Source organism: Papio anubis, chromosome 2 (genome assembly GCF_008728515.1).
Source record: "Papio anubis isolate 15944 chromosome 2, Panubis1.0, whole genome shotgun sequence".
Taxonomy (NCBI): Eukaryota; Metazoa; Chordata; class Mammalia; order Primates; family Cercopithecidae; genus Papio; species Papio anubis.
In genome coordinates this window covers 159,306,720-159,312,355 of record NC_044977.1, presented here as the reverse complement: position 1 = coordinate 159,312,355, position 5,636 = coordinate 159,306,720, and the positions used below count along the sequence as shown (strand labels likewise).

At 42.3% G+C, this 5,636-nt stretch overlaps 2 non-coding genes across 2 annotated transcripts; both read right to left on the bottom strand.

Annotated features, from left to right (window-relative positions):
- Window positions 1-2,654: 2,654 nt before the first annotated feature.
- On the bottom strand, window positions 2,655-2,726 carry TRNAC-GCA. The gene has a single exon. It is a non-coding gene; the product is annotated as a tRNA-Cys (tRNA).
- Window positions 2,727-5,351: 2,625 nt separating this feature from the next.
- Window positions 5,352-5,423, bottom strand: TRNAC-GCA. The gene has a single exon. It is a non-coding gene; the product is annotated as a tRNA-Cys (tRNA).
- Between the last annotated feature and the right edge of the window lie 213 nt (window positions 5,424-5,636).

Sequence of the window (5,636 nt, the reverse complement as noted above, 5' to 3'; positions counted from 1 at the left end):
AACCTTGGCGAAATAAACCTCTAAATTGATTGAGACTCACCTCAGTCATATCCTCAGCAATTTTCAAGTATAGATACATTTTTATTAACTATAACCACGATGTTGTACAATAGACCTCTTGAATTTTTCCTCCAGTCTAGGTGAAATTTTGTATCCTTTGACCAACATCTCCACAACCTACCCCACCAAACTACTCTCAGCTTCTAGACACATACACTTTCTTTTTTATTTTTTAACTTAATTTTTTGTTGTTGTTGTTGTTTTGTTTTTTTGTTTTGAGACAGAATCTTACTCTGTCGCCCAGGCTGGAATGCAGTGGCGTGATCTCAGCTCACTGCAACTTCTGCCTCGCCATGTTGGCCAGGCTGGTCTCAAACTCCTAAGCTCAAACGATTGGCCCGCCCTGGCCTCCCAAAGTGCTGGGATTACAGGCGTAAGCCACTGTGCCCAGCCCTTAATTTTATTTTATTTTAAGTTCTGGGATACCTGTGCAGGACATGCAGGTTTGTTACATAGGTAAATGTGTGCCATGGTTGTTTGCTACACCTATCAACCCATCACCTGGGTATTAAACCCCGTATGCATTAGCTATTTATCCTGATGCTCTTCCTCCCCCTCGCCCTGACAGGCCCCAGTGTGTGTTGTTCCCTTCCCTGCATCCGTGTGTTCTCATTGTTCAGCTCCCACTTATAAATGAGAACATGTAGTGTTTGGTTTTCTGTTCTTGTGTTAGTTTGCAGAGGATAACAGCTTCCAGCTCCCTCCATTCCCTGCAAAGGACATGATCTCATTCCTTTTTCCGGCTACATAGTATTCCACAGTGTATATGTACCACATTTTCTTTATCCAGTCTATCACTGATGGGCATTTGGGTTGATTCCATATCTTTGCTATTGTGAATAGTGCTATAATAAGCGTACGTGTAAACACATACACTTTCAATACTAAGTCATAACACTCAAATAGAAGACCAGATTTCACTGTAGTCTACTCTTACTGCAGACCCTTTTCTTGGTCCAAGATCCATTGGAACCTGACAGTCTTATGGGTTATTGTTATTTGGTAAATATAACAGAGAAGCACATCAAAACACATTGCCACCCAAATCCAAAGTGGCCCACCAAGCAATGGGCCTTGTTCTGTGTGGTGAGCAGTGTAAGGCATAGCTACATCTTTCACTTTAGAAGGCATATGCTGATGTGCCCCAGATGCTGGACTCCTAAAAGTTTTGTTTGTTTTTTTGTTGTTTTGTTTTGTTTGAGACAGAGTCTTGCTCTTGTCTCCCAGGCTGGAATGCAGTGGCACGATCTCAGCTCACTGCAACCTCCACCTCCCTGGTTCAAGCAATTCTCTTGCCTCAGCCTCCTGAGTAGCTGTAATAACAGGGGCCAGCCACCACGCCCGGCTAATTTTTGTACTTTTAGTACAGGTGGGGTTTCACCATGTGGGCCAGGCTGGTCTCGAACTCCTGACCTCAGATGATCTGTCCACCTAGGCCTCCCAGAGTGCTGGGATTACAGGCGTGAGCCACCACACCCGGCCCTAAAAGTTTTACCAGCATAGCAGAACCTTAAATCGTTGCGGCCTTATCTTCCACCCCTGATGTGATATGAAAAAAATGGCACATTATCCTTGTGATAGGTTTTCTAAAAATTCACAACCCCAGTCTAATCATGACAAATCCAAAGTAAGGACATTCTGCAAAATATTTAACCAGGATTTTTTGTAAATGTCAAGGTTAAAAGAAAAGTGACAAAAACAAGAAAAGACTGAGAAACTGTCACAGTCTAACTGAGACGTTACAACGATAGCAACTAAATGCAACATGGTATCCTGGATTGAATCCTGGAGCGGGAAAAAAAAAAAAAAAAGTAGCAGAAAAAATAAACTGGAGAAATCTGAATAGTCTGTCATTTGGTTAACAGTGTTGCACCATTGCATGCCTGTATCAAAATATCTCATGTAACCCATAAATATATACATCTAGTCTATACTGACAAAAAGTAAAAAATAGTGTTGGACCAGTATTTATTTCATAGGTTCTTTTTTTATTTTATTATTACCTTTAATGGACATACAATAATTGTGATACAGTGTGATATCTTCATAAATGTATCCAGTGTATAATGATCATATTGGGGTAATTAGCATATCCATCACCTCAAACATTTCATTTCATAGTTTTGATAAATATACCATGATTATGTAACATGTTAACACGTTGCAAGGTAGGTAAAGGGTATACAAAACCTCTCTATTGCTATCTTAACAATTCTTCTGTAAATCTAAAATTTACAGAATTTATAAACTCTTCCATGAAACCTAAAATAAATAAAAAACTTGAAGAAAGGGAGAGAAAAAGTACCTGGTTAATAAGATTAAATATACAGGAAAAAAGAGATAAAAACACATGTAAGAAAGCACATGTGTGTGTGTATGTGTCATGGTTTATGACTGGGTTTGTGTGTGCGTATTAGAGGCAGGGTGAGTTTATGTGAGATGGTAGCTCTGCTGTAAGAGAACTAATGAGCCAAGGCACTTGCATGAACCTGAGAGTAAGCATCTGCTTAAATTTTGAGCCTTACGCACCTTGCTTGCCTTACCCTAGTCCAGGACTTTTAATGAAGCTGCCAAGAGGAGCAAAAGTATGCCATAGGGGGTACCTGGATTTGAACCAGGGACCTCTTGATCTGCAGTCAAATGCTCTACCACTGAGCTACACCCCCTTGACACCAATAGGCTTCAAATAAACATTCATTCCATCTTTATGACCTGCAAAACACCTCATAAATACTTCTGGTGTCTAAGATTCCTTTTGAATTTAAACTCATCCCCAATCTCCTCCTAGCTGTACCATCTCTTGTTTTTCCCAGAGCATGGATACTCATTCTCTTCCCAACACCTGAAGTTCAATGCTATATTCTCAGTCTATTATTCCAGCTTTAAAAAATACACCACCAGTTGCCCATAGGTCTCTGGATACATCAATGAATGTTTTGAGCATTAGGGGCTACCAACAAGTATTGGACATGGAAGGGATCTAAACTGGGTGTCCACAAATGGACTTCAGATGTTCATGTTCAATTCTGAAATTATAGGCAAAATTATGTATTTGCACATATTGTATATTGTGCATATTTTCGTCAAATTTTCAATAAGGACCTCATCCAGGACCAACTATCTCACTCCAGAGTAAAAAAAAAACAAACAAGAAACAAAAACAAACAAACAAACAACAACAACAAAAAACACCAAAGAGAAAAACAAAGTACCCTGGATGTTCCAAAGCCCAAAATTCAATTTTGAACACCTCTGATTCCTATTCCTTTGCGTTCCAATCTGAGAACTCAATCTCGTGCATCTCCAAGATTGAGCAAAAGGTCAAGGAAATTTTCGTCAGTGCAACAAATTTTCCCTGATGAGGTCTGTCAGCTGCCATGGAGCCAGAGAACAAACAGCAGCCAGAGCTCCAGCTCACAAGCTGTCTGAGGGCCCCAGACACCCACTCCCAGCACCTGCCCAATCTGATGCCCAACCGGAGCCTCAGATTTCAAACCCAGTATACCCAAACCTAAGCTTATCATCTTCTTGTCCAAACCTGCCTCTCCATCTATTTTGCTTTGTTGTAATAATAATAGCTCACATATGTTGGGCATTTTCAATATGCCAGGCATGGTACTAAAAGTTCTACTGACAACCTCCCATGTAATTGTTACAAAAATCCCATAAAATCCACATTAGTAGTAGTATACAGGATGGAAACTGAGGCACAGATTGATTGGAATATCTAGCCCTAGGTCACACAGCTAGCAGGTGGTGGGGCCAGGATTCCAGCATAGGCTCAGACTGTGTGAAGAGCCCACCTGCTTAACCAGCTGAGCAGTCTCCTTCCTGTCTTGGTCGGAGATGCCACCACCCTGTACTCAGTCATCTAGACCAAAACACTTAAGGCAACTCTAGGCTCCTCCCACCCTCTCCTCCCCAATTCCAGGGAATCACTAGGTGCTATTGATTTTATCTTTGACGTTGCTCAAATCCATCTCCACCCCTGCACTGTCAATGCCACCACCTCCTAAATATCCTCCCGGCCTCCACCCCCACATCCACTCTGCACTGCTTCCAGAGCAGCCTGTTGGAAAACTAAGTCCATCTAGATCACTGCCCTTTAAACGCCTTCACAATAAACTTCAAGTCTCTTAGCACAGCATGCAGTTCTTCTCTTCTGATTTTTACCTGCCTCGCCTGCTTCAGTGTTATCTTTTGACACTCCCCATGTCACATTTTGTGCTCCAGCTGCCTCCATCTGCATCTACCTGGCTCCAGCTCTGCTGCGCTGTTTCCTCTGCCTGGAATTGCAACCACCCTTCCCCACAACTCCACCTCCATTCCACCCTCCATCCGTCAGCTCCTCCAGATGCTTACCTTCACCTCCCCTCCTCTGGACAGATGTAATCACTGCCTCTTCTGTGTTACTGCACCTATCACAGCTAGGTACAGCTCATACACTCTATTTTCTTATTCTATATGCCTACACCCTGAATGAGGGCAGGGGCTAATGTCTTATTCACCTCTGGGTTCACACTTTGCATGGTTCTGGTACACAGTAGGTGCCCAGTGTATGTTGTGCAGACTGATCTAAAAACAGAGCATTGCCTGTATTGTGGGTGGGAGTTACACCTGACTTCTGGCTCCATGCCTGGGTCCTGAGTGAAGCTACCCAATGTGGGGGTACTTGGCTGTAGGAAATGAACAGGGGATGGAAGGTAATAGAACTCCTTAAGATTTAAAGAGGAAAAAGTGCAGTTCCTTATACTTCAGACCAGTTCTTGTTCACCTCCCCTAAAATGTTCTGTGGATAAAACTCTATTCCTTCGCTTTCCCCAGGGCAATGCAAAGTGTGGGCACAGTCACTCAGTCCTTGATTTTCCTTGTAGCCAGCAGGTTCTGAAACTCTATGGGTAATTACAGGACTGTGGGAACATTGCCTGGTAGGATTTTGTCACGAAGATTTTAACATTAGGAGAGCAGTATGTGTAGTATACTTAAGTCAGGGAGAGTGTGTGCTCTGGGTTCAAATCCTGAATCTGCCCTTTATAGCTTTTTGACCTTGAGTGAATTACTAAGTATCTCCAACTCTCAGCCTCCTCATGTAAAATGGAAATACAAACAAGCATCTATCCTGTAAAACTGTGGTCAGAAATAGAGGAGAGCCAATGTAAAGGGCCTAGAATGCAAGCATGTACTAAGAATGCAAGCAAGGGACATTAGTTATTATTCAATCAGCCATGAGCCATAGAAGATAAGAAATCAAAGTCAATCCATGTTCTTCTGAAACAAAAACACAAATGCACAGGGGGCACCTGGATTTGAACCAGGGACCTCTTGATCTGCAGTCAAATGCTCTACCCCTGAGCTATACCCCCACACTGGTAAGCTTGCTTTTATAGTCTATCTCTCTCTCTCTGTCTCTCAACATTCTGATTCTAAAAACCTCCAGTGACTCAGGGGAGCTATAATTAGAATGTGTCTGAAGGAAGTCTGGGCATTACAAGCTTTAGAAGAGGTTTATTATGAAAAAAGACAGGACTCCTGAGAACTTAGTTCTCAGGAGCCAAGAAACTCTTCTTAGACTGGCC